Genomic DNA, 24,671 nt, shown 5'->3' with positions numbered 1-24,671 from the left:
TGGACTAAAAAAATGGGAGTTTAGATTATAGATTTTCTTTTCCTTTTCATTTAATTAAAAAATTCTGATAAGAACAGTAACAAATAATAACTTTCAAAACATTTCTTAAAAAATACAGCTCAAATAAAACAATTTTTATGAGTAAACTTAACCTACTACTTAGTAAAATCTCTACCATTATAGAATTGCACTTAAAAACTGTATTAATCTTAGCTATGTTTTTCCTTTCATCTATGGAGAAAAAGTTCAGTAGCACATGCCATTAATATATATATATGCATTATATAATGTAATATAAGAAAATATATTAAAGGCAGTATTCAAAATCATAAACAATTTCATACTTAATTCAAAGTTACATTGAGGATGTTATCATTGGGCTCATGGAGACTAAAGGAATTTTTAAGGTATTTCATGTCAGGATATAAAGATTATAAAAAGGGAAATAAACAGAAATAAAATATTTTTAGTATATCCCTAGCATTCTTGATCATTTTATGAAATTAGGAAAATGTCAGAGGTTTAGTAGTCTTTGTGGATATAAGTAGTTAATTTGGTTTAAAAAGATGAAATAAAATTAGTTGGAGTCAAATAGCCATACAACACTGCCCATTAATATAGTGACATATATGACCAAGTAACTCACTTAACAAGGTGAACTTGCCAGCATGGAGAGCTTATAATGGCACTCACTCTGAAATGGAAATTATTCTTCTTTACAAGTCACCATCGTAAGGACCATGTAATCTTACTTCTGAAAGAGGACACCTCAAACATGGCTTATATTTTTGCTTCAGTCCATGCTATTGCTTAATTATAAGTCAGACAGCAATTGGAGTGTAATGAAATTGGATTAATCTTTTTATAAGATGTATTTATTTATTTTTTGCATCAGCCCTTTCTCTTTTTTATTTTTAAAAATTTTTAAATTTATTTTATTATTATTTATTTTGATGTAGTGTTCAATGATTCATTATTTGCATATAACACCCAGTGCTCATTAAAACATGTGCTCTTCTTAATACCCATCACTGGGCTACCCCTACCCCTTCCCCCACCCCCTCCCCTCTGAAGCGTCTCTCTTTTTTAATAATTCCTTTTTTTTTTGAAGATTTTATTTATTTATTTGACAGAAAGAGAGCAAGCACAAGCAGGGGGAGTGGCAGAGGGAGAGGGAGAAGCAGACTCTCTGGTGAGCAGGGAACCCCATGTGGGACTTGATCCTAGCACCCTGGGATCATGACCTGAGCCAAAGGCAGACACTTAACTGACTGAGCCACCCAGGCACCCCTCTTTTTTAATCATTCTTTAGCAGCTACCTATATCTTAGGAAAAGACAGAGAGAAGACAGAAATCTGAAGCTTTATTATTGTACCTTCATATTCCTTAAATTATTTTTATTTTAAAGTGGTTATGTTTCATTTGTTGGAACTGATAAAATATTTTAAAATACTTAATATTATTCTATTAAGTGCTTCCTATGAAGTGTGTGTGTGTGTGTGTGTGTGTGTGTGTGTGTGTGTGTGTGTATAATAGAACCTTGAGGTACAGCATATCTAGTATTCTACTTGTGTTTGGTTACCAGTACTAAATTTAATTTTTATTTTCTGATATTCATTGAAGGCAGGTGCTGATGGCTTGCTCCTAAGCAAATTGAGTGGCATAAGAAATTTGAATACCTGCTTCCCAGAAAATGAGTAGTTATCCTGTGTGTAGTTGAGAAGGAGTTATATATCTACATTATTTATATCAACACTTGCCCATTTATAAAGGGCAACTAAGGTAGCTCCAGATAAAGAATGGAAGCTAAAGTTTCCTTAGATATTCTAAATCTGCGGTTCTCTGCTTTAGTTGGCCTCAGACCCAGCAGGAGGACTGTTAAAACACAGATTACTGGGTCTCACCCTTTGGAGTTAGAGATTCAGTAAAACTAGGCTGGGCCTCACACCTGCATTTCTAACAAGGTCCCAGGTGTTGCTACTGCTGTTGGTCCAGGGAGTAGGTTTCTGGGGAGAACCCAACATGGCTGTTAACTCAGCTGTTTGTCTAATACTTTTACTGCTATAGCATCTATGAATTCCTCTCAATTGAGAGCAGCTCTTACATTTCTGCATACGACTTTCTCAGGATCTCTTTCTCACATTCTTATTTCTTGGAGTTTTCCAAATAGATGATCTCATTCTAGCTTTTCTTCTGATATTTCTGTGACTATTTTTTTTTAAAGATTTTATTTATTCATTTGAGAGAGAGAGAGCACAAGCAGGGGGAGAGGAAGAGGGAGAGGGAGAGGCAGGCTCTCAACTGAACCGGGAGCTTGATGTGCTCCAACCCAGGACCTGGTGATCATGACCCGAGCCGAAGGCAGACGCCCAACCATCTGAGCCACCCAGGCACCTCTCTGTGACTATTTTTATTGCTGTCTTTTTTGCAGTACAGCTCTTGGACCTCCAGCTCTAGGACTGTTATTCCCTCCCCCAACATTATTTCCACTCCTTTCAGCCTGTGGTGAGAGTTAGGTCATATGTCCATATTTCCTAAATCCATACAGGATCACAGGGCCTGAGGTATAATGGTGTGATCATCTGTACCATCAGGATTGTTATGAAAATCCTTGCTATGTGCTTTCAATATCAGTGGACCTCACAGTCTTTAGCTATTTACCCTGGAAATATGTTTAAGCAGTCAATGGTCACAGGTGAAATGCTTACTCCAAGCCAATTAGACATATTAGAAACATGGTAGATTAATTAATTTCTACCTTCTTTCGAATTTCCCCCATCCTCTCATCATCAAACTTGTACCAAGTATTCAATTAAAAAAACTAAATATTTTCCTGATTGGTTAATTCTTTCCAACAGTGTTTATTTAGTGTTTAATTAATTAATTAATTTATTATTTAGCATTTTGGGAATTTATCTAGTGTTTATTTAGTGATATGCTGTTGATTTAAAAGTGATGACATTTTCCATATTAGAAGCAAAAATAACTTTCCATTTTAATTTGCCTGATAAACAGTTTTGACATAAGAGTCTCTTCAAGAGAAATTACATTTTTTTTTTAAGATTTTATTTATTTATTTGAGAGAGAATGGGATAGAGAGAGAGCATGAGAGGGGGGAGGGTCAGAGGGAGAAGCAGACTCCCTGCTGAGCAGGGAGCCTGATGCGGAACTCGATCCCAGGACTCCAGGATCATGACCTGAGCCGAAGGCAGTCGCTTAACCAACTGAGCCACCCAGGCGCCCCGAGAAATTACATTTTGAATAGAATATTGAACAAGAGGAACTGTTTGGAAATTGTTATGTGTGTTTTCATAATAAAAATGAATTCTGTCAGTAAATGGACCAGCTTGAAATTAGCAGGTGAATTATTTGATAATTCAACTGAATCCTCTAAGAATCATATTGTAGCATTTAAATTAAGTTCAGTAAAATGGTAGTTAATGCTAAGGGAAAAATCAAAATGTGTCATACAAATTTGATTGTGGTTTCTAAGAAATCTTACCATTTTTAAATTTAGAAAACTAATCTTCTGATAGTTGTTTTTTATCAAAAACAAAGAAAATAGGAAAACAATTATAAGCAATTGTAATTGGGTTTCTTTTTGTTTTATTTTCCTTGCCACTTATAATTAGAATTTCAGTAAACCATCTACCCTCATTAATTCATACATGACCTCCAATCAGATTATTTCCTATTCCTTTACATCTTAAGTTCCCACTGTGAGTCCTTACAGTGCTAGGGACCACCTCTGTGTTACTGGACATAGACTATGTCACACATTATTCTCCTACTCTTAGAACATAGCTTGCATTCTATATTTTGAATGTCTTCACTGGGAAATAGTTAGAATTACTTGTTAAGCAGAGCCTGTAGTCCAATCAATTATATGTAGCCTTCTTGATAATAACAAAGAGAAAATTTTCCCCGGGCTTTACTCAGCATGAATATTTGCCAATTTATTGATTTAGCCACACGATGCATTTACTCCTCTAATTACACAATTTTTTTTAAATTTAATGTTGATTTGTGTTCAGCTGTCAGTTTGATCTTAATGTCCAAATATATTTCATTCAAATTAAGCTATAAGTTCATAGAGGCATAGTTTGGTTTACTTTATATTGTAAATAACATTGGGGAAGGATGTCATACAAAAATAGTTTTAATACTAACATTGTGAAGAATCAAGAAAATAAAATTCAGTTCTATCAAACCTCATGAGAGAAACCTACAGGTTGGCTGCTTCAATTAGAATAATAATAATATTTATCCTTTCTGAGTGTTTCTGCAGGGACTGTGCTAAGTGTTTGCATGTTAATTCATTTAATCCTCACTGCTAATCTATGAAATAGGAGGAATTATTTTTTTAAAGATTTATTTATTTTAGAGAGCAAGTGGGGGAGGGAAAGAGGATGAGGGAGAGAATCTTCAAGCAGACTTCCTGCTGAGTGCAGAGCCTGGTGTGGGGCTCAGTCTCCTGACCCTGAGATCAGACCTGAGCCAAAACCAAGAGTCGGAGTCTCAACTGATTGTGCCACCCAGGCACCCTGAAGTAGGTGCAATTATTGTTTCTCATTCCATGGATAAGAAAACTGAGTTACCAAAATTCAATAAACTTCTCTACGATGACAACATAACAAATAATTGGTAGAACAAACTCATTCCCTTAATCACCATTTTCCTGTCAATGAAAAATTTCTTATTTTACTTAATGACTCTGTTATAGTCATGAGATCTGCAAAGTAACTACTTTTCTTTTATTTATTTATTTATTTATTCATGAGAGACAGAGGAGGAGAGAGAGAGAGAGAGAGAAGCAGAGGGAGAAGCAGTCTCCCAAGGAGCAGGGAGCCCGATGCGGGACTCGATCCCAAGACCCTGGGATCATGACCTGAGCCGAAGGCAGACGCTTAACCATCTGAGCCACCCAGGCGCCCAGTAACTACTTTTCTTGTAGTTACTTTCCTACTTTTGTAGGAAAAATTTTGTTATAGAGTAAGAAGTGTTTTCAAGTGTAGGCAAATATCCAGTAGAATGAACTGCTTATTTCTTTATGGGGATGTTTAAAATAGTGACTATGTCAAAATATGTAAATTGTAATAGAAATGTGTTCATAGTGTTTTCAATTTTTTTTACTGCTTTTCTAAATGAGAGACTTCCTTTGTGTTTTTATTATATTTCTTTGCCTTCATTTATTCCTTTAAGAAATACTTACTGAGTGCTATTTACATGCTGATTAATCTGCTAGGTATAAAAGAATGGCAAAAAACAAACGCGCAAACAAACATAGCCCTGAACAAAACAAAACAGAAAAACAACACATTGTTCTTATTTTTAAGAATCTAGCACATTAACGAAACAACCAAACATATAATACAACAATACAATGCAATAAGGGTATCATAGATGTGTGTTTAGTATCTTAGAAAAACTGATGAAGGAGAATTAATCATACCATGGTGAAACAGTGAAAGCCTTTCCAGGTAGAGGGGAAAGTATGAGCAAAGGCAGAGGCATAAAAACAGAAGATGTGGACTTTTGCAAGATGGCTGCATAGAAAGATCCTGAATTCACCTCCTCCCATGGACACACCAAATCTACAGCTACATATGGATCATTTCCCTCTGAAAAAGATCTGTAAATTAGATGAACTGTTTCTCCACAGCAAAGGATTTAAAGACCACATCCAGAGAGGTAGAAGAGGCAGAGATATGGTCTCACCAAAAACTCCGTCCATGGTATTGCGATACACAATAGGGTGGGATCTCACCAGTCTGGTTCTTCTCCTGGAGGAGCAACGTGTTGTTGCCCCACATTAGGCACCTAACCCCTGGGATCTGCACTGGAGAGATAAGCCTCCAAAATGTCTGGCTTAGACATCTGAGGGACCCAAAGTGTTATAGAAAACTGAGATTTCCCTTTGAAAGGACTCCAGTGTGGTCTCACTTGCCCTGAGACCCAGTGAGAAAACAGCAATTTGAAAAGTGCCTAGACTATATGTAAAGGGGATTCATTTGCTAATCTAAAATCATCTGCTGGAGGGGCCCAGGGCAGTTGAAACTCTCCCTGGAGACAGAGGCACTGGTAGATACCATTTTTGCACATTTCACCATCTTGGCACACTTCATCCACCCTCCACAGGTAGGGAGCTTGGACATCACACCCTTCTGCTATCTTGCTAAGACAGGCAGGGGTGAGTGGTTGCAGCACTATCACACTGCCTTGTGGAAGCTGGAGAGCCCAGATGGTTGCAGCACTTCCCTGTTCCCTGGCTGGGTCAGGTGAGCATGAGTGGTTGTAGTGTTCCCCAGTTCCCCAGCTAATGTCAGTGAGCAGTGAGTGGTTGTAACATCCCAGCCCCCTCCTAACTGGGGCTGGTGAACATGAGTCACAGCATGCTCCTGCTCTCAACTTAAAGTCAGCACACATACAGACAAAGCTCTTTTCCATTGTATTCCTGAAGCCTGTGGGTGCCTGCAGTCAAGATATATCCCTGCTGCCATCCTGAAGCCTGCCAGAGTGCCCCACCCCCTGCACTTTAACTCTCTAGCTAAAGCCAGCAGGCACATGCAATCCACACAGAGGACACCCTTTAATTGCCTGGCTCTGGTGGTTGAGGGGGCTATGATTCCTGAGCTCCCAGGAATGTAACAACCAGAAGACAGTCTTGGAGGCCGCCCCCTCAGGGCACTCCATAGAGAGCATACTGAAATACAACCTGAGACTTCCTATGAAAAAGGTCAGTTTTCTTAGCCTGGAACATCAGCCTGAGGGACAGGCTTCAGGTTTCCCATACAACTAGAAGCTAAGGAGGTGGTTCCAAAATATAAACAGGGAGAAATTATCCTTGTGCACCCCAGCCTCCCTATAGCTTGATGAGATCTCCCAGAAAGGAGGTTTACACTCATCTGGAGTCCCAATTTTTGGAACTGTCACCTATGGGATACCTCTAGATCTCCTCATCCAGAGGTTAGCAGGGATTTTGATTGTGGCCCCACATGACTGTATATATTTGCATACTTTAAAAGCTGTTGCCTCAGGGTCTGACTTCCAATCAGGCTGAAACTAGGTGCTAAATGAGATTCCTCCCCTTGGATCACTGGCAGGTCTTGGTACACTCTCCACAACTAGGGCATATCGAGAATAAATCAGGTGGTTTAGACAATCACAAAGGTTTGAGAGACAACCAAAAGCTAGGTTGAACAAGAAGGATCATTACCTACACAAGTACATTCCTTAAAGAATGAGAAAGAGAGAGAGCTGTTTCACCTAATACATAGAAGCAAACACAGAGAGCCAAGCAAAATGAGGAAACAAATATTTTCCAAATGAAAGAAGAAGACAAAACCTCAGAAAAAGTCCTTAATGATAAGAAGATAAGTAATCTACCTGGTAAAAATTCAAAGTAATGGTCATAAAGATGTTCACTGAACTTGGGAGAAAAATGGATGAACACAGTGAAAACTTCAAAGAGATAGAAAATATAAGAAAATATCAAACAGAAGTCACAGATCTGAAGAATACAATAACTGAACTGAAAAACATACTAGAGGGGTTCAACGGCAGATTAGATGAAGCAGAACAGATCAGTGAGCTGGAAGACAAAGCAGTGGAACTCACCCAGACAGAGCAGCAAAACAAAAACAAACAAACAAACAATTTCTTAAAATGAAGATAACTTAATGGACCTATGGGACAACATCAAGTGAAACAAAAGTTGCATTATAGGGGACCCAGAAGGAGAAGAGAGAGAGAAAGGGGCAGAAAACTTATTTGAAGAAATTATGGCTGAAAACTTCCCTAACGTATAGAAGGAAACAGACATCCAGGTCCAGAAAGCCCAGGAAGTTCCAAAGTTCCAAAAGATGAACCCAAAGAGAGAAACCACACCAAGACACATTATAGTTAAAATGTCACAAGTTGAACATAAAGAGAGAATCTTAAAAGTAGCAAGAGAAAAACAAATTGTTTACATAAAGGAAACCCCCATAAAGCTAACAGAAGATTTCTCAGCAGAAACTTTGCAGGCCAGAAAGGAGTGGCATGACATATTCAAAGTTCTAAAAGGAAAAAACTTCCAACCAAGAATATTCTACCCAGCAAGACTATCATTTAGAATTGAAGGAGAGATAAAGTTTTCCAGACAAGCAAAACCTAATCATTAGTAAACCAACTTTACAAGAAGTATAAAAGGAACTTCTTTAAGCTGAAAAGAAATAGCAGTAATTAATAACAAGAAAATACATGAAAGTAAAAATCTCACTGGAAATGGTAAATATATAGTAAAGGCAGTGGGTTAATAACATAAAGCTATTGTGAAGGTTAAAAGACAAAATTAGGAAAATTAACTAAAATATAATTAATGAAGGGAAAAAAACAATAAAAAGATGTAAAGTGTGACTTCAAAAATATAAAACATGGGAAGGAGCAAAAATATAGACTTTTGGAATGTGTTCAAATTTAAGTTGCTATCAACTTAAAATACACACACACACACACACACATGCACACATACCCTCAAAAAGATGGCAAATGCTGTCAGAATGCTCTATTCTGAGGGTTAGAAATGCACCCTCATTAGATCCACTTCTGCTTGTTAATTTAGTTCTCTAATCCACTGTGGCTCTTGAATCCCTTCTCTGGGCTCTTGACTCTGCTCTCAGAGAGGTCCTGTGTTTCCATGAGAAATAGTCTGGATTTACAGCTAAGTAGACTTCACAGCCTGCTTTCTGCCTATAGAAAAGCTTTTCATTTTGAGCTACGTCTTTCCCCTTTGGTCCAAAGTAAGTAAAATTCTCTTAAAAACTTTATGTTTCCCCATGAATCTGATTGGAAGTCATGACAGGCCCCCAAATGCCACTTGCATAGTTTTACAAGTCAGACTTTTCTTTACTTTGCCTAGAGTATTAGGGCAGTGGGACAACATCCTTAAGATTCTCAGAAGCCTTTTTGCCTAGCTGAGGACTCTACTAGGCACTCCTTTAAACCTTTCCAAAGTCTTAATAAAACCATATCCTTGATCTATTCTTCATCCTAAGACTATTTTTATTTTGAGAATTTTTTGCTATCTAGACAGATCAGTGATATGAAATAGGTTTGTTTTCCTATCTTGACAAGTCCTGGCTTTTATATATTTCTTCTAAATTTTGCTTGCAAACCCTAATTCCTCTTTCTTTCCACACCTTATTACATACAGCTAAAAAACTGTCAGTTGGCACTTTACACATTTTGCCTAGAAATCCTCTTGGCCAGATCCATAAGTTCATCAAGCACATTTTATCTTTCAAGTTACTGGAGGCCACATTTTTACCAATTATTTTGCTACAACAAAACATGGGCTGCCTTTTTCTAGTCTCTAAGATGATTTCATCACCTCCTTTCTAGCCCCCATAAAAGTTCATGCACTAATAGTCTTTTCACTGTTTTTTCAGTATACTACCTTGTTCCAACGCCAATGTCATGTGTATTGATGCTGAGTTTACGAGGATGGACTGTGCTCGAATGTTTGTTGTCATTTTGGCATCACTATGAGCTCTCAATACCTGCAGTGTAAGGAGGAGTAGGGAACTACATTTCCCAGAATCTGCTTCTTTAAATCTGGCTGTAGGGTTTGATAGTGAGAGGAATTCCCACAAGGTTTAGGAGATAGAAGAGAAGGACGGTTGATGACTCTCAGAATGTGGTCGCAGTCAGATGCATGGTCAAACATTGACAGCAGCTTCTGTATGTCTTGGAAATAGTTGTTGGGAATTTTCTCAGATTTTTTGAGAACCACAACAGTTTCCAAGAAAGTCTTTTGAGAACTACCTACTTAGGGGCTTTAGGCTAAGGTGCTTCAGTGTCTCCTTTGACTTTAGGCAACAATTGGGTTGAATTAAATTTTGACTTTCCTGACCTTTCCCCCATCCTGGTATTCCCCATTAACATAAATTCCAGTGTCTTCATTAATTAATTAATATTCCAGGAATATTTTGAGTGACTCTGTTTCCCTGACCAGTCCCAGACTAATACAGGCAGATACACTGCTAGGTGATTGTTGGAAATTAATTACCAAAGCAGATGTAACTGAATACTGAAAATATTAAGCAATATTTTCATTAAGACTACTAATGAAAGCAGTTTTTTTTTAAAGATTTTATTTACTTGACAGAGAGACACAGTGAGAGAGGGAACACAAGCAGCGGGGAGTGGGAGAGGGAGAAGCAGGCTTCCCGCCGAGCAGGGAGCCCAATGTGGGGCTTGATCCTGGGGCCCTGGGATCATGACGTGAGCCGAAGGCAGATGCTTAATGACTGAGCCACCCAGGCGCCCTATTTTTTTTTTTCAGAATTTTTTATTTATTCATTTGAGACAGAGAGATACAGAGAGAGAGAGAGAGAGAGAGAGAGTAGGAGCAGTGGGGAGAGGCAGAGGAAGAGGGAGAAGCAGACTCCCTGCTGAGACAGGGAGCCCAACGTGGGGCTCCATCCCGGGACCTGGGGATCATGACCTGAGCTGAAGGCAGACACTTAACCATCTGAGCCACCCAGGCGCCCCAGTGAAAGCAGTTTTAACCATTGAAGCATTAACCAACTTTAACTGAATCTTAAAAATATTTAGAAGGAAGAGAGCAATTCTGATTTTAAATAAAATTTACATATTCACATATTTCATTGCATGAATGATTCTGGTTATTGTTTTCAAGAGACACCTGCCAAGCAGTCTGCTATAAATGGGAAAACAATTAAATTGCAACAATGAAAAATCTTAGGGAAAACTGCACTACATTCAGTGAACTGTGAAACCATCTATAAAAGCACCTGTTTATGGAAAAGGAAGCAAATACACATGCACAAACTCAGTATTTTATACTACTTCCTTTATTTGTTGCCAAAACCTAGCGGGGGGAAGAAGCTAAATGTGTGTATGTGTGTGAGCAGAGGAGGGATGGAGGATATGGAAGGAGTGGAGCTGTGAAGGCAGTAAGAACTGATGCTTATTCCTGAAATTGGGGCTTCAGTTTATTAAGAGACTACCACATATTGCGAATAAAAGCCTCAGTGCTAGAGTTAAACAAATCTTCATCTGAAGTTTGTCTCCCCACGTACTCGTCTGAGCTCAAAAAGTCATTTCAACTTTCAAAGACTCGCCTTCTTTGGTGAAATGAAGATAATAAGAGTCAAATCTTTTAAAGTGAGGTTGAAGATTAAATATAAATCCCTTAGATCCTGGCCCCTAATAAACTCAGTATTTACATTTGTTCTCTGTAGTAAGCATTAGTGAAAGCATTAAATGTATCTAACAGGGAAAAAGTATGACAGTATTTTTATTTTTACCTCAGTCTTCATTTTATAGTATCTGTAGTACCACCATTGCATAATGCCAAATTTTCTAATTCCACATAAAGGTGGCAGTGGGAGGAAACGATATGCAATTACCATGAGTGAGAAATGATGTACTTTTCTAATATTTGAGTTAAAATGGAAAACAAGTAATAGGTTAGCAAGCTAGAGATCAAATTTTGGAAGAATATGTTCATGATCTTTCTCTTCTCCTTGTCTGACATTACTTATTCTTGAGTATTCAGTAAGGCAAATAGTTCACTCCATAATGACACTGGATATGATATGTCTTAAATAAGTGTTTATCACCAGGAACTAGACAAAGAATCTGGAAATTCTGTACCTTTACTGGAAGGTTACTAAAAAATTGAGTTTTGGCTATATGCTAGATATGAAGAATATTTTTAAAATTTTCTTTTTTTTAGAAAAATTATTTATTTATTTATTTAGAGAGAGTGATAGAAAGAGAGAGAGGGGCAGAGGGAGAGGGAGAGAGAGAATCTAAAGCAGACTCCTGCTGAGCACGGAGCCCAGAGTGGGGCTCAATCCCACAATCCTGAGACCATGACCTGAGCTGAAATCAAGAGTCAGACACCCAACCGAATGAGCCAGCCAGGCACCCCTAAAAAACTTCTTTCTCAAATTAATTATTAACAATCTGGTAAATATCTTCATCTAGATACTTAATTTTGTATTCTTAATCTAGAATAAAATATCAGATTGGACAAAGTCTTTCTTAAAATGTGAGGAGACAATAGCTAAGTTTACCTGAACATGAATAAAAATGTCATGGTAAATTATTTACTTAAAAAAAAAATCACATGCTTGGGATGTGTTAAAACTCAGTGAAAGCTGTTGTGAGATTAAAAGAGATCTAATTTTAGTGATGATTTTTGATTTGACAACTTCAATTTTTTTGATGCATAATAACTAGTTAATTGCACCAAGCTGGCAAGGTTTAAGCAATTTCAAGCATAACAGTCTCTTTTTTTCTCTGTTTTTTTTTTTTTTTTAGCCAGCTCTTGAAAAACATTAGACTATTATATTTTATATTTTATGCAAATGTAACTAATAGAATAAAAGATATTTCACTTGATTGGGATGTATGCTCTTCTATTTTATTCTGTTTTCCTTTTGAAAATATGTTAAATTGGAAGTATTTCTCTTCTTTTTTCATCTTTAATTCACTTTCTTTCTTTTGACCCCCTTTATTTAAGCTTTATAAGAATTTGAGAAACAAGGCAGAGGATCATAGAGGAAGAGAGGAAAAAATGAAACAAGAAGAACCCAGAGAGGGAGACAAACCATGAGACTTTTAATGTCAGGAAACAAACTGAGGGTTGCTGGAGTGGAGGGGGGTGGGAGGGATGGGGTAGCTGGGTGATGGACATTGGGGAGGGTATGTGCTATGGTGAGCGCTGTGAATTGTGTAAGACTGTTGAATCACAGACCTGTACCCCTCATACATTATATGTTAATAATAAAAAAATAAAGTACAGCTTTATATTTGGTAGGTTTAGTAAGTACCACTGTGATTAACTGAGTATCATAAAAAAAAACAAATGATTAATATTGACATTGGACACCCCCTGGCTTGCTAGGGCTGATATATAAAGCAGAGTATCTGGTAACATAGTATAAGTGCTTAATTGCTGTTAGTTGAAATTGGGTAATTGATTTGTCATCTTCAATTAATGATATTATAGAATGTTCAGCACTGAAACACAAGACAGATATTATATAACCATGACTTGGAGCTCTGCTTAAGCATAATCTGGTCTTCCACTCTGCTGGTTATTAACTATAGGCTATTAACTATAGTATGAAGAAAATCTTAACTTTTAAATTTGGATAAGATAGGCAGTGATTGACTGAAACATGTTTAACTTAAATATACACTGGCTTTCTTTAAATATATGGTACAAAGTAGCTATAATGTTAAATAAGATGGGCATCTTTCTATTTTCATTTTATTTAGTTGGCTTTACATAATGCTGTGAAATATAATATCTTGTATTTCTGTGTTTTACACATAAGTTATCCTGAAATACCAAGATACAGATTGAAGGACAGGGTTAAGATAGTAACATCTTGAGACTCAATCTCAAAACAGTTATGAGAAATTTGTTTTTATCTGAATAACAAGAAAGTAGAACTCCTCTTCATGTACTTTGACTTAACTTTTTTTCCCATCTGAAAATACTGAAATTGCTACTAAATAGTTTTTCTCTTCTCCAAGATTTTTGTAATTTAAAATACACATTCTCATTCAGCAACTGCAATTACTTTTACCCTTCTTCTACTTTGTTTATTACTATAGTAGTGGCTATTATTTAGATTAAAAATATTTTAATGCATGCACTTGGATTTGACACTAGTAAAGTCATGTATTTTAGAGAAAATTATAAACAAATTATAAAGAGTTTGTTGGATGTTTCAGATATGGCATGGTTAAATGATGATGATTTATATATTACCCAGCTGTGACTTAGCATAGAACAAATCGGAACTGTCATCTGGACAGAATGACAAAACATTGGAGAACACATCAGTTGAATCTCCTGATTTATTTCCTAAGTTTTGAACATCCGTTGATAAAATTTATTAAGCAATGCACTGTGTGTTAGGTTCTACATGTGATGCATATGCATGAAAGATGCAGCCCATGACATCAAAGACCATATTGTTTAGCAGTAGTTGGGGAAAAGAGACATTTATCTATTGAGCAAATATTACTGAGTTTCAGCATTGTAGTTGGCAGTCTGGATATAAAAAGGAATATGTCACGGGGTGCCTAGGTGGCTCAGTCGGTTAAGTGTCTGACTCTTGATTTCAGCTCAGGTAATGGCAATGATTATAACTAACAATGATGAGTTTGGAAGTGAGCATATATCAAAGACAAGTGAATTTTAGTAATTTTGTAGGTGTTCCGAAGAAGAGGAATTTTTATTTTTCCACTGGAGATTAAGCCATGATTATTTAAGTTTATATCTCTTGAAATGCCTTTGCCACCACGTGAAGCCCTAGAAGGAAGCCACTACTTACAACCTGAAATGTACTATATGATACATGCATTGGTAAATACGTAAGAAAGAAGCCATGATCATTCATAGGAAGCTGCAGCAGTTCTGCCGGGAAAGACCAGAAAAAACCTTACACAGGAATTTAAATTTAAACTAAGACTTAAAGAATGAGATTCCTGTGGGCGCCTGGGTGACTCAGTTGGTTGAGCGTCTGCCTTCGGCTCAGGTCATGATCCCAGGGTCCTGGGATCGAGCCCCGCATCGGGCTCCCTGCTCAACGGGAAACCTGCTTCTCCCTCTCCCACTCCCCCTGCTTGTGTTCCCTCTCTCGCTGTGTCTCTCTCTGTCAAATAAATAAAATCTTAAAAAAAAAAAAGAATGAGTTTTCTGGGTCAATAGATGGGGCAGTAGGTTGCAGTGAAGGCCTTTTGAGGGTGGAAACAATTTGCAAAGATATAATATCAGGAGGAGTATGGTAGGAGAGAATTTGCATGGGTATGACAGCTGAGGCTGAAAAATTGGACGTGAAGTAAGAGTTTTATATACCGCGATGCTGGAGGCCATGCAGAGCCACGGGAGAATATGAAGCAGAATTAGGTAAAGGTTAGAGGCTATGATAAAAAGTGATTAAGTAGGCTAGGTGAGAGACAGTGAGTCCCCCGCCAAGGAATTAAACAAGGGGATGAGGAGAGAAAATAGTTTTAAACCCCTTTTTAGTGTATGACAGGGTTTGACGGTTAACTTAATTTGGGGGGTGGTAAAGCTTGAGGTGAAAGGAGGAGCCTAGAGTGATTCCTGTGTTCCATGAGGGGGCAAGCAGTTGGATGACAGGATCATACAAATGGAGAGAACACAGGAAAAGGAGGTTTGGTGGGGAGGTAAAAGGATAGGGTTACGGTGCAAGCAATAGTTTCAAACACAGAGACTAACGTATAGGACAACCTGTACGGAATCATCTAGAAGGCAGAGCCGGAATTGGAAATTTAATTCACGCATTATTAGCTGAATCCCTGCATATCTGTAAAATCGTTAGGGACTGAAGAGGGCAATGCACTGAAGAATGAATGGAAGATGAAGAATTGGAGAAAGTCAGTATGAAGTATTCCTTTAAGGGGTTTGATTATTAATGAAAACTTTAAAATCTAGAAACTTTTCAAAAGGTAAAAAGAATAGCAACTCTGGGTTGAGAGATTTGATTTTTTTTTTTTAAACACAGACATAATTTGGTGTACTTATGCAGCATGGGAAATAAAGCTTTCAGGCAAAGTGAAAAGTTAAATTACAAGCTCAACTGTCATTTCTTTATTTGTTTATTGCATCTTCCCTCATTAGAATGTAAGCTATGTAAGAGCAGAAACTTTAGTTCCTGGGCCTAGCGCAAAATTTGGCTCATAATAGTCACTCAAAAACTATTTGATGAATGAATAATGAATGGAAAATACTCTGTTGATTGAGACTGAGGGAAGCATGTACTCTTACACACTGCTGACATAAACTACCCATGGAGATAATGTGGTGATAACCTTGATACAATCATTCTATTTCGAAGAATTTATGCTATGAATATATTTCCATGTATAAGAAATGAATATGTCCATCAATACATACAAATAAATTATTGTGCACCCTTATAATGAACAAGTAAGCTCTTTATATTCTGACATAAGATTTCTAAAACATAGGTTAAAGTAAAAATCAGAGGGTAAAAAAATTTGTATGGTATGTTACTATTTGTGTAACATAAAAAATATGTATGAATACAGTTGCTTACTTATATATAGAATATCTCCGGAAAAACACACAAGAAACTGATAACTGTGGTTGTCTCCTGGGAGTAGAAATAGGGAAAAGGGTTTGGAAAGAAACTCTAAAATTTTATACTTATTATGTATTTACCTATTTTTCAAAAGTAATAAACTAACAAAGCAGAAAAAAGAAGCACCAAACTTATTGGAGCACATTAGTTTATGTCAAACACCTTCCTAAATACTTTGTCTGTATAGTCTTATTTGAGACGAGGGGAAAGAAGATAAATGAAGGAAATAAGTTTGTAGCTAGTGAACATGTGAGCACATATGTATTGGGGGAGGGTGGAAAATGGCAGGAACTTGGAGGTTTTCATGTGTCATAGACTGTGTTTTCTCTCTGAATAGGAGACATTGTCATCTGTTGAGGGGGAGGAGGCCGGGATCATGAAGGGTAAGAAGAACATTTGGCACAGTTGCTATAGAGAGTAGGAAGGGAATGATCAAAGGCAGAAAAAAAGAATTCTGTGTACATCATTCTTTACTACAGTGTAATTTTCTTTAAAAGACTTATTTACTTATTTTAGAGAGAGAGAGCGAGAGCGAGAGAGAGGGCGCGTACACGCGCAATTAGGGGGAGGAGCAGGGGGAGAGAATCTTGAAGCAGATTCCCCACTGAGCACAGAGCTGGATGTGGGCTCAATCCCAGAACCTATGAGATCATGACCTGAGCTGAAATCAAGAGTGGGATGGTTAACCTACTGAGCCACCCAGGCACCCCAGAGCAATTTTAATTTGGAAATGCTCAGTAACCCTGGTATAAGAGTGGAAAATAAATGTTGGATTATATACCTTTTTGTAGGAGAAGCACAATGAGGATATTCACAGAAAAGTAGCTAAAGTCAAATGATAATGACACCAATTGGGAAATAAGTTTAGATTACAACTGGAGGAGGTAGCATCTTGAAGGATGGGGTGAATTTAATGAGCCAAATGAGAATTTCAAGGCTGAGCTGTGATTTTGTCCAGTTGGTCATGAAAATTCTCCCTAAGCCTGTGGTTTTCTATTGCTCAGCCCACAGCCTCAGAAGGTAGCCCTTCAGGGTAAAATTCTTTCAGAATGGCTCCAGCTAGCTCTTCACTGAGCAATCCTCACAGGGAAGCATCTGAACACATCTGGCACATTACCACCTGGGGGCCTTTGCTTTAATTCAGTGATTCTCAAAGTGCAGGTCCTGGACCAGCAGCATCAGCATCAGGTGAGAACTTATAGAAAAGCAAATTCTCATCCCCTCTCCTGACACTGAATCAGAAACTTTGGGAGTATATTAAAGCCTCTGGAGGTTTTGGACACATGCTCAAGTTAGAAACAACCGCTCTAGTTGTTTTCTCTTACCTGGGATAACCACTTGGTTAATTAACCCCATCACCTCCTTCAAGTCTTTGCTTTAAAGTCCCGCCACTCTACTTAATATTTCAACCCACCTTTACCTTTCATTCCTTCTTATGGTACCCTTTCCCCTCCATCGTCCTCATCAGCTTTATTTGTTCTTTTATCCTTACCTTTATAATTTCCTGCACTCTATGTTCACTTCATATGAATGTTTTTGTCTAATTGATTTGAGTGCAGGAATCTTTTTGTTTTGTTGACATTGGTATCTTCCAAGTTCCCAGAACAGGGCCTGATGTATAACAGGACCTCAGTCGTTATTTGTAAAATGATTATTTGTCCATTGCCTACTAAGAGCCATTTCCAAAGCAGTCAGTCACCTTTGCTGGGTTTGTGGCCAAACAGTTGGCCAACAGAAGTCTCTCAACCTTAGGATATCCCAGGTGTGGGTCTCCCACCAATCTCGGTTTTCCAGACTGTAGAAGCTATGGGCAGTCTCCTTAGAGTTCCTCTCTCTCAGTTTGAGGAGAGACCTCCACCCTCACCCCCAAAGCTCCCTCACCTCCACACACACTTCCTTATAGAAAGTGGAGGTAAACTCTCAGCAAATCTGTAACTTTCTTCCAATACCAACCTCATCCTTTTTTCTAATTCCCACCTTCTTCAATTTTAACACTGCAATAATCTCGAGGTAGTGAAAGCTAAGAGATTTAAAACTTGGTTTCCCCACTGCTTTCTCAGTTCTGAACAGGGCATAATTTAGTATAGCACCTTGTAGTGGAATATGGGAGTTGATATCTGTTTTCTTAGGGTGTCAGCCCAAAATAGAATGTTTAATTTTTATTCATGTTACATGGTCTTCTTGGCTTTTATAGTCCATTCTTTATATTTTAGGCAAAGCGAGTCTTTAAAAACATGGCTAAGTGATTCTTTTCTGTTCTTCAAAAGTTTCAATGACCTCCCATTACACTTAGAATAAAGCCTAGATCCTTAACATCGCCCTCAAGGCCCTTATGAATTGGTTCTCACTCACATTTTCAGTCCCTTAGGGTTTCAGTTCCTGTATGCTTACTATTCTTGAGGCCACAGGCCTTCTTAGTTTTTTTTTTAACTTTTTTTTTTTAAGATATTATTTTTAAGTTTTCTCTACACCCAACATAGGGCTCTAACCCACACCCCCAAGATCAAGAGTTGCATGCTTCACCAACTGAGCCAGCCAGGCACCCCAGGCCTTCTTAGTTTTGCTGCTTGATAAAATCAAACTCCTTCCTAGGTTATGGCCTTTTGGCTTGCTGTTCCCTCTGCTTGGAAGTTTCTCTCCTAGAGAACTGACTTCCTCATTAAAGTTTCAGACACTCTCATACTACATTTTCTTTTTCATAGTATTTATCCCTATCTAAAATTCTTACAGTTTTTTACTTGTGTATTATCTGTTTCCCCTGTTAGATTGTAAGATTCATGAAAACAAAGATCTAGACTTTTTGGTTCAATGCTGTTCAGTGCCAAGAACAATATCTAGTATGGAGGATTTCAGTAAACACTTGACAAACATTTTATTGTATGCCACTTACATGCTAGGCCCTATGCTGGTAACACAATTTTTATTAAAAAATTTTTTTAGTCCCTGCCTTTAAGAAACTTTTGGTTAGAGTATGAAAGAAACAAGAAGGGCACCTGGGTGCCTCAGTCAGTTAACTGTCTGCCTTCAGCTCAGGTCATGATCTCAGTGCTCTGGGATGGAGCCCTCCCTGCAGGCTCCCTGCTTGCGTCTGCTTCTCCCTCCCCCTGCTCTTGCTTTCTCTCTCTCTCTCTCTCTCTCCGAAATAAGTAAATAAAATCTTAAAAAAAAAAAAGAAAGAAACAAGAAAAGAGCCAACTTTTCATGTGCTATGTTAAGTGTTAGATAAGAGCAAAGTGCAAGGGGTTCTATGGGAATAGAGAACTAGAGGTGGAGACAGGGGTATCAGAGGGTAGGTGAGATTTCAAAATGCACAGACTGTTTCCTGACTGTTCATGCAGAGCTGAATGAGGGATGGAAAGATCTAGGAGCAGAGGGGGAAGGTGGTGGTTGGGTGGTGGGGATGGGTGACCTTTTCTTTCATTTTTGTGCCTCTACACTGTCTGAAGGACTTGGTGTTGAAATGTCCAATCACTTGGACTTGGTCTACCGGAATCTATCCACTTCTGTCACTGCTTACTTTGCATAGATCTACACATCTAAAATATAACAGCTTTCTAAAACAAAATTTAGTGGTATCATGTGACCATGGTATTCTGCTATGGTAGAATGTCTACAATAATACCCAGAAAACTAAATATATATAAAATTCCTATTTATTTCTCAGACATTTGTTTCCAGCATACTTGACTATTAAAGTATTAATCTTTTTGCTCAAAAAGGGCTTAAAAACCATAAACATGAGTACTATAAACAAAAGAATTAAACAGACATGATTTAACCCATTTCTATTTAAATTTTATTACTGCTTGAACAGACTTAGGTTAATATTTTAATGATCTGTACTGTAATAGGAGTTTTTAAAGTCAACAAATTATATAAATAATTCTAGAAGCAAACACCCTTTGAAGATTCAGCAAGCAGAATAATGAATTGAGTATATGAGTTAATATATTTAAGATTTTCTAAGCCCTGTTAAAGCCGAGCTGTCTTTTATCTTATGAGTTTTAAAAAGCATGTAAAATAATCTAATTAGTCAATAATTATTTATTTTAATTCTTAGATCACTAATGGAGTGGGTTTATTTTTGTCATTTGGGTTATCATCAACTTAAAATTTAACTTATTTACCATTTTCTGTCAGATGTCAATTGTCATAAAAGGATAAAAAGAAATTACAATGCAAAAAATGTTCATGTGACAGACCATTATTTTCTATCTAAGCTGAAATTTAACATATAATAGAAATAGAATACCATATTTAGCAATCAATTTTCTCCTTTGAATAGAAAAAAAACTCCCAAGAGTGAGAGAAAAAATGATTCAGAGGTTAATTATACAACAGTTCTGATACCTCTCTTGGTGTCCTACTCTGTCTAAGAAGGGGAGGACATAATATGAAGTCCCTAAAGGACATTTTAGTAGGTAATTCATAAGGTCATCTGAGATGCAGAGGAGCAAAGGGAAAGTAGAGTGTTAGCAGTTTCAGCTGAAGTAGCTCTAACCTGGGTAGGTCTAGCCTTAGTCAATAACCTTTTAGCATTGACTTGAACAAGTCATGGGTACATAGATATTCCTTGCCTTGATCTCTCCTGGCTAAATTTTGTATTTGTACAGGATATTTAAAATTAGTGTTTTGTGGGTATAACATTTAGCATTTGTGTTAATTCTGTGTTTGTTTAGTATCCTCAAAATGTCTTGCAAAACTTATATTACTCATAGGTTATGGTATCAGTTATCTCTAAAGACATCATTATTATCTATTGTCCTTGGAATATGTCTATTGACTTTACTGTTAAGAAGGCAGCATACAATCAAAATGCTTTTTGTCTCTATGGAAGGTCCAGAATGAAATGGCATCCTCTCCCACATTTTGCTTTGGCTTTGTATGGTCCAGTTCAGTTGTACAATTTCCATTCTCCTAATTCATAATTTGACATTAGCTCCTCCTTTTGATGGAAGTTTACTTTTGTAATATATATGAAAAAATAAGTGAATAATGCAAAAAATGATAGGAAATGTCTATTAAACAGCTTTTGGAACATCTTTTTAGAGGCCATATTATTAGCATATTGTTTGCATAAAAACATAGGTCACTGGGGTGCCTGGGTGGTACAGACAGTTAAGAATCCAACTCTTGGATTCGGATCAGGTTATGATCTCAGGGTCATGGGAGCGAGCCCCACATGGGGCTCTATGCTCAGCACAGAGTCTGCTTAAGATTCTGTCTCCCCAAAGATATTTGCAAATGTCTTATTAGATAAGGGTCTAGTATCCAAAATCGATAAAAAACTTAACCAAACTCAACACCCAAAGAACAAATAATCCAATCAAGAAATGGGCAGAGGTCATGAACAGATATTTCTCCAAAGAGACATCCAAATGGCCAACAGACACATGAAAAAAATGTTCAACATTGCTTGGCATTAGGGAAATACAAATTAAAACCACAATGAGATAACTGCCTCACACCAGTCAGAATGGCTAAAATTAACAACACAGGAAACAACAGATGTTGGTGAGGATGCAGAGAGAGGGGAACCCTCCTACACTGTTGGTGGGAATGCAAGCTGGTGCAGCCACTCTGGAAAACAGTATGGAGGTTCCTCAAAAAGTTGAAAATAGAGCTACCATACGATCCAGCAATTATACTACTGGGTATTTACCCCAAAGATACAAATGTAGGGATCCGAAGGGGTATGTGCACCCTGATATTTATAACAGCAATGTCCACAATAGCCAAACTATGGAAAGAGCCCAGATGTCCATTGACAGATGAATGGATAAAGAAGAGGTGGTATATATATATATATATATATATGACATGGTTGGAACTAGAGTATACACACACACACACACACACACACACACACACAATGGAGTAGTACCCAGCCATCAAAAAATTGAAATCTTGCCAGGTGCCTGGGTGGCTCAGTTGGTTAGGCGACTGCGTTTGGCTCAGGTCATGATCCTGGAGTCCTGGGATCAAGTCCCACATCGGGCTCCCTGCTCGGCGGGGAGTCTGCTTCTCCCTCTGACCCTCTTCCCTCTCATGCTCTCTGTCTCTCATTCTCCCTCTCTCAAATAAATAAATAAAATCTTAAAAAAAAACCTGAAATCTTGCCATTTGCAATGACATGGATGGAACTAGAGTTTATCATGCTAAGCGACATAAGTCAATCAGAGAAATACAACTATCATATGACTTCACTGATATGTGGAATTTAGGAAACAAAACAGAGGAGCATAGAGGAAGGGAGGGAAAAATAAAACAAGGTGAAATCAGAGAGGGAGACAAATCATAAGGGACTCTTAATCATAGGAAACAAACTGAGGGTTGCTGAAGGGGAGGGGTGTGGGGAATGGAGTAACTGGGTGATGGACGTTAAGGAGGGCACGCGATGTAATGAGCCCTGGGCATTACGTAAGACTGATGAATCACTGAACTCTACTTCTGAAACTAATAACACTCTATGTGTTAATTAACTGAATTTAAATAAAAATGAAAAAATAATCTAGGGGGAAAATAAAGAGATTATCTCTCCCCTGTCCCTCTGCCCCTCCCCCTGCTCTCTCTCAAATAAATAAATTTTAAAAAATGTAGGTCATTAATTCACAGGTTCAGCAAATTCATGTTATTAATTGGATTAATATATGTTATTAATTGAATTCATATGGGTTTAAGAAGGGCATAACTTCTTATAAAAAAAGAAAAAGAAATCCAATCAAACCAGATTAAGCAAAGGGGGGTCATTAGAACAAGTGACTTTATATCACAACGAGGTAAGAAAATGAAGTATAGTAAGCCACTGAGGGGACTGAAAGGGAAATGGGAAGGGGAATCATCCTACTTTCTTTCCAGATTCAGTTGGTCTCTCTCATCTGTATTTGCCTTTGCTCTTTTCTTACTAACTTTGTCTGTTTGCTTATCGACCAACATGAAGTCCTGGCTACAGTGTTGTATAACTTTTCCATTCAACTGCCTGCTTCATCGAGCAGTTAATTGACTCATTATCTCTCTGCCCTATTGGTTATTTCTGAGGAGAAACTTGAATTGGTTTTAAAGTAAGGTGGTATTAGATGTTGCCAGTGGAGTGGATTTAGGAGATATGGTAAGGGGGGGGTGGATGGCCAAAGGAATTTCAGAGAAGGGGCAATTACCCCAAACTATGTCAACAAAATCTAAATATTAGATACTGTTGAAGAATTAAATTTTTGATTGCTCCATGTTGATTGTTTTTATTGATATGTTTGTGACCAGGGTAAATAAATGACATCGGAGCCTTGGCAGTGACTTAACTTTGGCCTAATGTACACTAAGTTGAAGAGAAGATTCGGAGTAAGAGTCTGGACTATGCCACATTTTTATACTCTAATATATGGGACAATGTTATAGCATTTTAAGGCAGGCTTGCCATTAGAAGATCCCTGAAAGAGGTTGAATACTTTGGCGTTCTTCCAAGGCAGGGAGAAAACCAGATCAGAAAACCTGATGACCATGATATTTTGGGCAATTGGCACAGATGTTGCCCCAGTCTCTTTGAAATGTGGCTACTCCTTCCTCTCTAGGTCACTTTGTATTTGCAGGACAATGTCAAGGCAGTCTCAGAGGAAATTACTCTAATTGAACTATTTTTTATAGTGCCAGCCTTTCTGCATGCCCTCCCTCCCTGGGTCTTGCTTCTTCTAAAAGAGTTAATCTAAATCTTGAAGTAGGAGAAATAAATAAGCCGAGAACTGTGTTCTGCTAGGAAATCAATTTTAGGGGAAAAGAACCGCAAAGGGCTTGTGTGTGGGTATTGGGGAAAAAGAAAGTGGTTTGAATTCCTGGATCCTACTTCAAGGAGGGAAGGAAAGCCCAGAAAACTGGCCCGAACTGGAGCGAGGTTCTGGTGCTAAACAGAAGAAGATATGTTTAATTTCTTAGTCTTAGTCTCTGAATGTTTAATGAGTTCCTACCAAGTATGAAGTCAGTTGCTCTGGGGCTTTGAAAAATAGGAACCAATTACAGACCTTGATTTCAAAGGATTTACAACTCAGCCAGAATGAAGAATCATGGGTATTGCTGGATAGGCTTGGATAAGATACGCCATGAATTTAGAGCAAGTTAAGCTCTCTGGCCCTGAGGCGATAGGATAAATGCTCTCCCCTGAATGCTTTCAACTCTACGGGAGTTTGAGGAGTCGTGAACCCAGTTCTTAGTTCTGAACTACAAAATCATGAATTTCCTACGCAGGAACCAATGTTGTAGGCAACACCTTGAGGCAACAAAAATGTCAAAAGTGAGGGTTGTAATCTGGCCAGGTGAAGGTGATAGTTTTGTGTCACCATGGAGTACACAACATGCCACAAAAGTCTCATTTTCTTCTTGCAGCCTTTAAGAACAAATAAGATTTAGTAGGATAATTCTGGGTTTCTTAAATTCTTCACACTTAGGCAATTAGGCAGATCAGGACAACTCATCCCCTCCTTCTGACCTAATATTCTGATATATTATAAGAAGCTTTTCTAGAGATGT

At 37.7% G+C, this 24,671-nt stretch overlaps 1 protein-coding gene across 2 annotated transcripts in view; it reads right to left on the bottom strand.

The window, feature by feature from the left end:
* The window catches only part of HTR1F (5-hydroxytryptamine receptor 1F), a 170,296-nt gene that overhangs the window by 7,339 nt on the left and 138,286 nt on the right, over nt 1-24,671 (bottom strand). The window lies entirely within an intron of this gene.

This window comes from Callorhinus ursinus, unplaced genomic scaffold, assembly GCF_003265705.2.
Source record: "Callorhinus ursinus isolate GAN/ISIS: 27379988/994484 unplaced genomic scaffold, GSC_fseal_2.0 scaffold1, whole genome shotgun sequence".
In the NCBI taxonomy this organism is placed as follows: Eukaryota; Metazoa; Chordata; class Mammalia; order Carnivora; family Otariidae; genus Callorhinus; species Callorhinus ursinus.
The sequence above is the reverse complement of the archived record's forward strand: the minus strand, read 5'-3'. Positions and strand labels throughout refer to the sequence as shown.